Below are 13,343 nucleotides of genomic sequence, written 5' to 3'. Positions count from 1 at the left end.
TTTGTTGCAAGTGAGTTTACTAACTATAAACAATTGTTTTGCTTTGTCTACAGCATGGCTTGCCAAGTAGTAGGATAATTGATGTTTGCTCCAAGAAAGCATATAAGGTCACCGACAAGCATCGGGGACCTTGGTCAAAACGAGGACTGAGTGAGGCGGAAGCGGCAAAGAAGAATGACATCAAGCCGAACTTGAAGAGATGAGGGTAAATAAAAGGAAAAAGTGACAAGAAACGAACTACGCAGACAAAGGATCCGAAAGTAGTGTTAATATGTTGGTAGTCGGTAGAACAAGTTAATGTAGTTGTTAGTTTTTGCGAGCTCATAAACAAACTAAAGTAGGTCGTGGCTTAGATGTTTGTTTTGTGACATTATGCTATCTGATTCTGAATGTTGCATCATCATGAATGTGATGCACTACTTTTGTACAAACTTATATTGGTGCAAGTGTTTATATATAGCAGGGTCTGTTTCTATTTATTGCAAAAGACATTATAAATATAGGCTTTCACTTACACAAGTTTATGCCGGATCCGGCATAACTTTGATAATTCCTTCACAAGTTTATGCCGGATCCGGCATAAAAGTTTGCTTTAAAAGTATGCCCCCATCGGCATAAACTTGTTAAGGATTTACCAAACTTTATGCCGATGGGGCATACTTATGCACTATGGCAAACTTTGTGGGATATATATGTATTTTTTCAAGCATATAAACCAAAGTTATACGGAAAAGTATTATCTTGTAAAAGTCGCGGAGGAGGCGCACTTTGTCTTGAGGGGCGTATTTAGTTATGCCGGATCCGGCATAACTTTAACTTTTTTTAAAGATTGTATCACGATCCGAATGTGCAACCTATGTTGCGCAAATGTTTTTTTTCAAACTGGAGTTTATGGACCAAGTGAAATGTTGGTCGTGCGCATTTGAACCGCATTAATGTTGCTCACCAAATCTGGTCAAGCATTTTGAACAAAATTAATGTTGCAAACCAATGTGGTCAAGCTTTTGACCGGATTTAAAGGTGGTCAAAAACAGCCTAAGGTGGTCAGGGGTTAAGTAGTGGGGAATTTATTGCAAAGACATTATAAATATAGGCTTTCACTTACACACAAGTTTATGCCTGATCCTAAGATAACTTTGATAATTCCTTCACAAGTTTATGCCGGATCCGCATAAAAGTTTGCCCTTTAAAAGTATGCCCCCGTACGGGCATAAACTTGTTAAGGATTTACCAAACTTATGCCGACGGGGGCATACTCATGCCTTATGGGCAAACTTTGCCTCAAGCATATATATGTATTTTTTCAAGCATATAAACCAAAGTTACATGGAAAAGTATTATCTTGTAAAAGTTTTTGGATGGAATAAAATAGACTTTCAACCAAAAAAAAAAAAGTTTGCCTTATAAGGCAAAGTTTAAATTTTGTATACCCTCCCAAATGAGTACTTTTAGTTATGTTTAACTAAAAGTCTCCGGAGAGAGGCGTACTTTGTCTTAGGGCAGACATTTAGTTATGCCTGATCCGCATAACTTTAACTTTTTCTTAAAGATTGTATGCTGGATCCGGCATACACTCCCCAGTCCTGCCTTGCGAAATTATTTTTTTATTTTATGCCTGAGCGGGGGTTCGAACCCAGAACTTCATACAAAATGAAATACAAAGTTGGTGCTCATACGCGCTCTATCAAGGATGGAAAGAATTTATAGATGCTAACGGATTCAGACAAAAGGATATATTGTGTTTCAAGGCCCGTGTCGCTGCTAGAGACCGGATACACTTCCTTGTTGAAAAAAAAACAGAGATCATAGAAATAGATTAGACTCGGTCTCGTGTTTTCAATTTAAGCAAGGTTTATGTTGGAGCACATGTAACACCTTTGATTTCTAAATTAAAGGATTTCATTCATCAATTTCAAACTTACATTAAACACAAAACAAAAGAAAACTAGAAAGGATTCCTAACATACATTAACCACAAGACAAAATAAAATGGAAAAGTAGTTCTTACCTAACATTAACCACAACACAAAAGACATTTTTCCAAGCACTGCCTACCTAACATCAAGCACAAAACTAAACCATTCAACTTCAAAAATACAAGAAACACTAAGGCAATTGGTCATGACAAGTTGAAGAATTTCCTCGCATTAACCAACTGATCCAAATACCAAAACAAAACAAGATACAAAATGTGAAAATCAAATTAGAGCTAAAGTTGTTGATCCCTTATTTTTCGATTTTATCTCTTTTGCATTTTCAATTTCGCCTGCATTAATCACACTTGATTGTTCTTCCATCTCCTTCATTTTCATATCACTTGAGACGTATTGTTCTTCCATTTCAATCTCTTTCAACATCTCGGCAATTTCTAACTTCCATCCTTCTTCCATCTCCTTAATTTTCTTCTCTTTTTAATTCTCCATGCATCTCCTTCATTTTGTTCACCAATTTTGGAATAATGTATTTCGATCTTTCATCAACTTTGGAAAGATCCTCCATCGAAAAAAATTTACACTTCTTCGAACCATAGTAGGCAAGACCAATATCTTCTTCCGGGGATCGTTGTCGGACTGAAGTCTTGATAGGAGCAACACACACATGATCGCATCGCACCTCCTCATTCAACATTGGATCTTCATTGTCCATACAAAACATTCAAATCCAATCTTGTTTCTTCCATAGCTAACCCGAATTTTAATCGGAAATTTGGGGAAAGAAATTGTAAGAATCCAATCTTGGGTAAGAATTGAAACATGAAGAGAAGAAATTTACCAAAAAATTTGGGGAAGAACTTCAATGTGGAAGAAGAAAGAAGATCTAGCCGTCATGGATTTAAGATTGGATTTGGGAATTAAAAACGTTATTTGGACGGCCATGTGGCAAATATACAAAAAGTCCATATAGTTTTTATCATCTCTTACGCGCTGAAGGAGAGTAGCTACACTTGCTAGTCCAGGTCACCGATTGAAAGCGAAATTAATACACAAAAAATAAGTCCAGGGGGGTCATAGGACCCCCGCAAAGTTGAGGTGTGTTATGGCAATTTTGGCCATAGTTTGAGTGTGTTTTGAATACTTTTCCCAAAAAACAACATGACAAGTAAAATGAACTAAACCGAGAATATTTACCAAAAATTAAAAAATAGTATTTCTTCGTTTAAATAGAAAATCAATTTCTACTTTGTTTTGTTTTAAACATGTAAAATTAATTTAATAATGTAAATTAGAATTATCCAAATCAAAATTTGATAAAAAATAATAAGTATTTTACACTTTTAAATTAATCGAATTAAAATTAAAAGTATCAACTGATACTTAAATATTGCTATTGTTTTATCTCAAAGAGAGAAAAATAGTTTCTTTTTAAACAAGTCTTCTCTTTTAAAAAATATTAATAAATTTGCCGATTTTGTATTCGTAGCAACCATTAATATAATAAAGTTTTAGATACGGAGCACAAACTACAATGTTATATTAATATATTATCACCATTCAAAGACAACTATATATACATAGATGCACTATAATCTAAAGTGTTGGGCCCGTGCGCAGCACGGGCATAGACCACTAGTCTTCCAATAGGAGCATAGTGTCTTATTTATAGGAGTATACATTGCAAAGCTTACAAAGTTAAATGCTCATTATTGCAAAGCTTACAAAGTTAAATGCTCATTCCTCTCTTACATGAATACAACAGGTACTCGAAATGTAAAGTGTAGAAAAAGTAGCGGCAAAATACATCAAATTACCCCTGAACTATTCTCGAAATTTTGAGCTCACACTCAAACTATACAGACGATTTATTACACACACAACATCTAAAAAGTGAATTTAATACCACCCTACAAGTTGACATAGCACAAAATATAAAAAATAATTAAAAAGTGGCGCATTTTTTATTAAAATTTATTTGTTTATTCTTTTTTTTATTAAAATAAATGTTTTTGTAGTCCCCCCACCCCTAGGCCTCCAAACCTGCCCACCCACCCTTTCTTCTTCATCCCTGCACCCTTCACGCCTGTTTTTTTTTTTTTTTTTTGGGTTTTCATTCTCTATCTCCTCCCTTCACGCCTGCTCTATTCCTCCACCATGCCGCTGCTCCATCCCTCCTCTTCTCCTCCATCTTCACGCCACACCACCCCCACTGGCACGCCCCGAACCATGGCCTGGGCGAAACACGACACTCGGTGCCTTACTGCATGTGACCGAGCGAATCACATGGCTTGTTGAATCATCATGAGGCATAACATGAGCGGAATTTAACGTGAATGCATAATGAGCCTTTATAAAATGCAATAAGTCATAATACTTAATCAAAATACTTGTTTAAACATGAGTGCGGAAATAACATGAATGAGCCAAAATGGCTATACGACTCCGAAAGTGTGACATGATATAACTGACTTGTCTAGTCTATGAAACCTCTAACATAAGTCTGAATATGGAAAACATACTCGCTGGGGCAAGGCCCCCAACATACCTTAGATGCATAGCTAATCATAAAATAAAGAGTTGACTAAACCCCGAATGAGATGGGGCTCACCAATAAGCTGATACGAATGCTGTCCTACTGAGCAGATGCGTCATCCTGTAAATTAGTACCTGCATCGTGAAATGCAGGCCCCGGGCAATAAAAGGGGACGTCAGCACATTGAATGTACTGGTATGTAAAGCAACTGAAAGAAATAACATGGGACATGAAAATAACATAACGAGAGATCGAGTTGAAACATGATCATGAACATGAGTACATGTACATATATAACATGTGTAAAGTATCGTGAGTAGGAGAGCAGAAATATAACCGACAACATAGTCCGTACTTGCGTCCTACCAGTTTAACACTCATACCTTGCCGGGGACATGAGATTTAATAATATTATGAAAGAATCCAGTCATTATGAGAGATCGTCCTAAGCACGGGTGGAGCAATCCTCAGCCTACGGTGGCTACGTAGTTTCAAAGGCGTTTGAAGCCTTCTCGGTAATTAATGCAACTCCCAAAAACACGAACATGTAAAATAAGTGGCACGTCTTTGCCCCATGGTTTTCATGAATATAACTTGCTTGTACATGGATGTCATGAAATAACTTGTAAAGGTGGTTTCATCAAATAACTTGTATTTAGCATTTATGTATCTTGTATCATAGCATGAAAGTAATTATATAATATAGTTGCATGAAAACTTGTAGACATGTAGGATATTCATGAAATAATCATTTTAACTAAAACATGCATGCAAGAACCCATGGAATGCAAGATATGGGTTTTCATGGATTACAGACTGATTCTCAATAATCATATGGAGTTATTAGGAACAAAATGATAGAATAATAGCAATTCATATATAATATAATCATGGACATGGACCTAGGGTTATCATGAGCATGGGTTGTTGCTAGGGCTTGGAACCTTGAGATAGGTTTTCTTGAAAACCCTAGTTTAGGAACAATGATTTCTTACTTAGATTATTAGAGTATATGTTAGAATTGAGTTGGAAGGGTTTGGATTGACTTACCTTGATGTTTTGGATTGTTGCTAGGGCTTGGAATTGTGAATAATGAAATAAAAGAACTCAAGGCTTGAATTTATACAAAAGTGAGGCGGAAATTATATGGACATATTATACGGTCCGTATAAAGTTATACGGTCCGTATAATATGACCATATTTTATCATGGCTGAAAACAGAACGTTGATTTGTGATTTCATGAAGTACGGACGAGTTATACGGTCCGTATAAAATTATATGGGTCGTATAACAAGTTCGTATAACATGATCAGTGAACGGACTGCACTGTAATCCTTCAGTAAATTAGCCATAACTTTTTGTACAGATGTTCCCTTGACCCCCATAATATACCGTTGGAAAGATATTTCAAAGGGCTACAACTTTCAAGAAGGAAGTTTTCACAAATTCCTAACGCAAGTACCCAAAAATAGGCCATAAGTATAGACTGTCCTAGACTTAGACGAATTTAGAAGGACTTAAGAATTTCACTTTTTTTTCGTTTGACTTCAAAACTACTGTTTATCACCCGAGTTCATCCCAAATTGATTCTTATAGCTAAAATATCACCTTTATACTAGATTCATACATTCATACCTAATTCAAATTTACGGAATGTTACAATATCTCCCCCTTGGGATCATTCGTCCCCGAATGATGGGTCTTGGTTAAGAATGGGACTGGACATGGCTTGAATATATGAACGTGAAGAAACATGACATGAAACATAAAAGCTCAACATGATTACGTGGGAATATGCTCATGGATCATGAGAACTAAATATGTCTTTACATAGAAACATACATGGGAGCATGAAACTGAGTCGTACCTACCTGAATGAGAATCGTGAAACAACTGTCCTTGATTTATGAATAAAGGTTAAGAATCACTACTAACTACAGAATCTAGAAAATTTTATGGCAGTAGTTCCTTCATAATTCAGACCCTCACGACATTTCTCAAATGCCTGCCAGCTAACTAACGTACCAACACACAACTCACAAAATATCTTATTACGCATGATGTGACATAACGTGATTTACGAATCTTGAATGTGGCTAACATGAATCCGAGCTAGCTATTGACACGGATATTGGCTGAATGATTACATGATTACTATACATGGAGTTTGGAAGAGAATCCGTAGGCACGAATGACATGAGTATTGGAAAATAAGCACGAACATTACATGATTATCTGGGCATAAAGAGCATGACATGGGACATAAATACATGAAAACTGTCTAGCATGAATACATGAGTGCTAAACTGTCATGAGATACGAATATCGTGTAAACATGGATATCATAACATGAGATCTGAATATCGAAAACATGATTGTTACAGCAGGGGATTTGTATGATGAGCGGAGATGAAATCTGAACACTTAGAGGCTTGATCATAGATGTTTGTATATCACCATCACGATTGACATATAAGATATGAGTACGACTTAGGCTTTGAATGTGGGAGCAACTCGGTGCGAATGAGACAGATTTGAATCATCTAATAGGAATATTATGCTACCTACATATTTATAAAGGTCTAGCATAGGCATGACGTGAATACGTCGAATCTGATTAGAATACTCCTGAGATAAGCCCCATAGGGTGAAGGAAAGGAACTATTGTTTGCTCTGAAACATAGATAGGAATACCTTGGCATACCTTGCTTATTATCATGCGCGGATCATAAAGGATTGAGAGTGAGGAATCATTCGTTCGAATCATAGGAGGCACTTTGTCTTAGAACATAAACGTGGCATGCGTATATCAAACGGAAGGACGTAACATGGAACATTCATGGTAACAGGATTAATATGGCATAAAACATAAATACGTGAGTAAGGGATACGGGACATGGGTACATGAGAAACATGGCATTTACATGGGTACCTACATACCATGGCGTATGGACTTGAGTTTATGAGTATTGAAGTATGACTAAGACATAAGTGTGACTTGCATGGAGCACAATTTGTAAGCTTCACTCTTGAGTCAGAGACATAGGCATGGATAAAACATTACCTTTAGGATTTAGATATACTGAAAGAATGGGACATGTTTCAACATAGCTTACTCTTATCACCGTGAGTAAATGCCCCCCCCCCCCCTCTTTTTTATTATTTTTTTTAATTTTTAAATAAGGTTCATGAAAGAATGGATTATAAGCATGAATACTTCGTTCTTCGAGCATCTAAGACATGGGTAGATAGTCACCTTGAACATAACGAGGCATAGATACTTAGCGAAAGGAGAAAGGGATCATGTCACCATGATCGTAAAACATTAGCTAAAGGGACTAAGCATGTGTTACATAGAATCGTGGATAGGACATCCATCATGACTTACTCTCATTATTGCCTACCAACATCATTTTATACTACTTCTTTAGGTGGATGCTTGAATAAGTCTATCATGGACATGAGTACGTGAAAACATAGGTAGTATACCGTTGGAGTCGAAATAAGTCATTCACCTAAGGCATTTTCCTCTCGTCTAAGGAATAGGTGTGCATTCCATAGGATTCTCAGTCTTTAAACTATTATGTTACCTTCCCTTCGATCTTTATCAACGTCAAAATCATAATAAGAAATCACTTAGGATCTAGAACGTGATCATGGGTATAAAAGCAAGATAAATACGTGAGATATGAATGCAGTCTTTAACCTTGGACATGAGTACAACCTGATGTGAGAAACATGAAAAAACATTCCCTTGCATAGCTTACTATCGTATGGAGTCTTAATTCTTGTATCTTAAATATGGAGTGTAAAGCTTTAACAAGGGCATAAGATAGGTATGCTAAGCACGTGTGTAAGTACGTTTGGGCATCGGTACTACATAAAGGCATGAATTGTTCTGGAATTGCAACCGTTATACCATTAAAATCCGCTATTCGATCTAGAACTTTATCTCATAACATAATTACCTAGTACTTGATCTCAACAGCATGACAAAAAATCACATTCTACGCACCTTATCTTGGCTACATGAAACTGTGATCCTCTGACATAATCTCCTTAACATTTATCAACTTACGAAACACATAATCTATATTGGCACCTTATCACACGATCTCCCCCTTAGTTCAAAGGCTGACGTTTAAAGCCTGTGGATCCCTTGAGTTAGCAATAAGTGGTCATCTAGTGGTTTCGCTAATTTCCTCCAACATACTAACGACTCATTTCTTCGACTTACTTCAAGCAAGTCTTACTTACTGAGAAAACTGGATTACTTAAATGAACGGGTTTCTAATGTACATAACTGGCATACTAGCTTTGTTAGTCTTGAGGAAAACTCTTTCCTAATAACTCCTAAAGGCTCTTCTTCTATAGCTTGCTCTCTTACTGCTTAGATGTTTTCTTCTTTCACTAATCTCTATACCTCAAATTTAACTTAAACCCTTTAGGTTCTAACACGCCTTCGGTGTATTCAGACAGTTATCCACTTAGTAGTGCTAACTTGACTAAGTGACTCAAATTGTATTTTTACTAACTCTGCTGAAAATTTCTAATTCACTGTATCTACTCAAACTTACTTACTATGCTTCTGTTAACCACTTGCTAGCATCATATTCTCTAATTCTTCTCTGAGTACTAATGTGAAGCATAAGGTTATTTCTAACTTCTCCTCCGTATCTGACTCTATTCTAGGGTTGTATGGTATCTTTTACGAACTATAGACATGGATCACACTTAGGGAAATTTCATCGGTCTCAAACAAGGAATTGGAACAACTAACCCCAAACTCCCTATACACTTCCAAAATTATATCATACTGTACACATCAGGGATAAATACTTAATCACATAACCTAAGAGGGAATTGTCATATCTTTTATCTCATAGTAATATCTGCTTCTTGTAGTAACTTACTAACGTCATACTCTCTAGGTCTGATCTGAATAAGCTTAAATAATTTAAAACTAACCCTAAAAAAAAATTCAATATCTTCTGCTCGCGGTTTTCTTATCACATCAGTCCCTTCCTAGTCATGTGCATAGATCATATGGCAAAAATATATATATCCTTGAAAAGTCGGGACTTTCTAGTATTACGGATTGGCTCTTAGGCTATTTCACTCGCTCAAAACTACCGTGGACAATTTATGCCTCTGCGGTTAACTTCATAACATGCTACCTCGTGGGGTCTTAAATATGAACCATCACCCTTATACTATAGCTCCATGGTCAAAGAGTCCAAATAAACTTACTCTATAGGGTATATATAACCTACGTGTGTTACCATACCGAAATTTGAATTTCAAATAGTATTAACACCTGATAAACACACCATGCACTATTTAGCAAGTCTTGGGTCTCGAATTTCTTTCTTGCCGCTTGCACATTTGATACGTTCAGAATTCGATGGAAAAAGAATGTTACTTACTGCTCTAAGCTTCATGGGACGAATTAGAATAATTCCTGATGACTTCATCTGAAAGCAACACATCGATAATGATTAGATTTACATCTTCCTCATCCATTGAGACATGGCGTATTCAGTAGAACAGGAAACAACACACGAGTCTGAGTGATTTCTGAGAACATAGCTCTATTGCACGATCTAGAGTTGAAAGAAGTGAGACAATCTTAAATGTCTTGGTGGTCAACTGTTTATATGTGTGGGCGCCACACACATATAAAAGTGACCCTACCGGACACGGTTTTATAGACTCTAAGACATTTGAACCTATGGCTCGATACTGTTTGTCATGCCCCGAACCATGGCACAAGGCGAAACACGGCACTCGGTGCCTTCCGCATGTGACCGAGCGAACCACATGGCTTGCTGAATCATCATGAGGCATAACATGAGTGGAATTTAACGTGAATGCATGATGAGCCTTTATAAAATGCAATAAGTCATAATACTTAATCAAAATACTTGTTTAAACATGAGTGCGAAAATAACATGAATGAGCCAAAATGGCTATACGACTCCGAAAGTGTAACATGAAATAACTGACTTGTCTAGTCTATGAAACCTCTAACATAAGTCTGAACACGAAAAACATACTCGTAAAAAGTGCCCCCAACATACCTTAGATGCATAGCTAATCATAAAATAAAGAGTTGACTAAACCCCGAATGAGATGGGGCTCACCAATAAGTCGATACGAATACGTCCCATCGAGCGTACAAGTCATCCGTAAATTAGTACCGCATCGTGAAATGCGCAGGGCCCCCGGCAATAAAGGGGACGTCGCACATTGAATGTAATCGGTATGTAAAGCAACCGAAAGAATTAACATGGGACGAAAATAACATAACGAGATCGAGCCGAAATAAACATGATCATGAACATGAGTACATATACATATATATAACGTAAAGTATCGTGAGTAGGGAGAGCGAGAATATAACCGACAATATGGTCCGATACTTGCGTCGTACCAATAACACTCATACCTTGCCGGGGACACGAGATTTAATAATATTATGAAAGGATCCGGTCATTATGAGAGATCGTCCTAAGCATGGGTGGAGCAATCCTCATCCTACAAAACAAGGCTACGTAGTTTCGAGTCGTTTGAAGCCTTCTCGGTAATTAATGCAACTCCCAAAAACATGAACATGTAAAATAAGTGGCACTTGCGCCCATGGTTTTCATGAATATAACTTGCTTGTACATGGATATCATGAAATAACTTGTAAATGTGGTTTCATGAAATAACTTGTATTTAGCATTTATGTATCTTGTATCATAGCATGAAAGTAATTATATATTATAGTTGCATGAAAACTTGTAGACATGTAGGATATTCATGAAATAATCATTTTAACTAAAACATGCATGCAAGAACCCATGGAATGCAAGATATGGGTTTTCATGGATTACGGACTGATTCTCAATAATCATATGGAGTTATTAAAAACACAATGATAGAATAATAGTAATTCATACATAATATAATCATGGACATGGACCTAGGGTTATCATGAGTATGGTATAGAAACCCTAGTTTTAGTAGAGAATCATAATTTATGGATTTTGAGGCGTGGGGAAGAACAATGATGTTCCCACGCGTAGATAGTAACTCTACATACCTGGTAATGCTCCAAACTTGAATTAAAGATTTTAACTTTGAAGAAGATTTCCAAAATCTTGAATTCTTGAACCTTGAGATGGGTTTTATTGAAAACCCTAGTTTAGGAACAATGATTTCTTGCTTAGATTATTAGAGTATATGTTAGAATTGAGTTGGAAGGGTTTGGATTGACTTACCTTGATGTTTTGGATTGTTGCTAGGGCTTGGAATTGTGAATAATGAAATAAAAGAACTCAAGGCTTGAATTTTTACAAAAGTGAGGCGGAAATTATATGGACATATTATACGGTCCGTATAAAGTTATATGGTCCGTATAAAGTTATACGGTACGTATAATATGACCATATTTTATCATGGCTGAAAACAGAACGTCGATTTGAGGTTTCATGAAGTACGGACGAGTTATACGGTCCGTATAAAATTATATGGGCCGTATAACAAGTTCGTATAACATGATCAGTGAACGGACTGCACTGTAATCCTTCAGTAAAATGGTCATAGCTTTTTGTATAGATGTCCCCTTGACCCCTATAATATACCGTTGGAAATCTATTTCAACGGGTTACAACTTTCAAGAAGGAAGTTTTCACAAATTCCTAACGCAAGTACCCGAAAACAGCCATAAGTACAAATCGTCCTAGACTTAGACGAATTTAGAAGGCCTTAAGAACTTCACTTTTTTTTTTCGTTTGACTTCAAAACGACTGTTTATCACCCGAGTTCATCCCAAATTGATTCGTATAGCTAAAATATCACCTTTATACTAGATTCATACATTCATACCTAATTCGGATTTACGGAATGTTACACCCACCCCTCAAACCCCTCCCTTTCTTCTTCATTTTTTCCTCTTCTCACTGATATCATCCCATTTCCGCCATTGTCGGAGCTCCTATGAGCTCGTCTTCCTTTCTCAATCATTTGCACACCCTCACGCCTCCTCCATCTTCTTTCTCCTTCCTTTTCTTTTTCCATTCTCCTTTCTTTTTTTAATTTTTTCAACTAGTGCTAGTAGCCTCATCACCCTTCCACAATGATATACAAACGAAAAAGCAAAAGACTTTTTGATTTCTCATCAATTTTCAAACAAGCAAAAATTGGGTGTTCCTTCGTGTTTGTTCCTTTGAGTTCTTGTTGGAGTTTTTTTCATTTCAATGGATGGATAATGGTGGCTTAGGTGGTGGAGGATATGGTGTTTCCGGTGGGATAAAAGAGATGGGGTGGGTGGGGTTATTTAGTGATGAAGAATATATAATTATTGGAGGATTTTAATGGATAACTAAGAATTAATTAGCGTCAAAATATAATTAATAAAAGAAAAATCAATGAATAAAGAAAGGAAAATGAAAAGAATATAAAAATTAGAAGGTTTCTGACGTGGTGCCGATGTGGCGGGAGAGTATGTAACACCTCCCCATGTGCAACTGGTTATAGATGTCTCAGGGGTAAAATAATTCACTTTTAAGATGTTCAGGGGTGTAATAGGTCGCTTGTATAGTTTGAGTGTGATATTGACATTTTCGGTATAGTTTAGGAGTCATTTGATGTATTTTGCCAAAAAGTATATGGCAAGCTACATTCATTCATCTCTTTCATAGAACTCCCCATTGAATATTCATTTAAAATACAATATGTCTCGTTAAAACCTTTGCATGAAAAAACTCAATTGAAAATAGTCTAGTGAAGAAAAAGGAGTACACACATTTCATGATATGCATTGGGAGTTGCCTCATTATAAACGTTGCCGGTTTACATATTTGCTTTTACATATACTTTCGGTTTAAC

The sequence above is a fragment of the Lycium ferocissimum genome, chromosome 6 (genome assembly GCF_029784015.1).
Source record: "Lycium ferocissimum isolate CSIRO_LF1 chromosome 6, AGI_CSIRO_Lferr_CH_V1, whole genome shotgun sequence".
Classification (NCBI taxonomy): Eukaryota; Viridiplantae; Streptophyta; class Magnoliopsida; order Solanales; family Solanaceae; genus Lycium; species Lycium ferocissimum.
Note: the sequence above shows the minus strand (reverse complement) of the source record.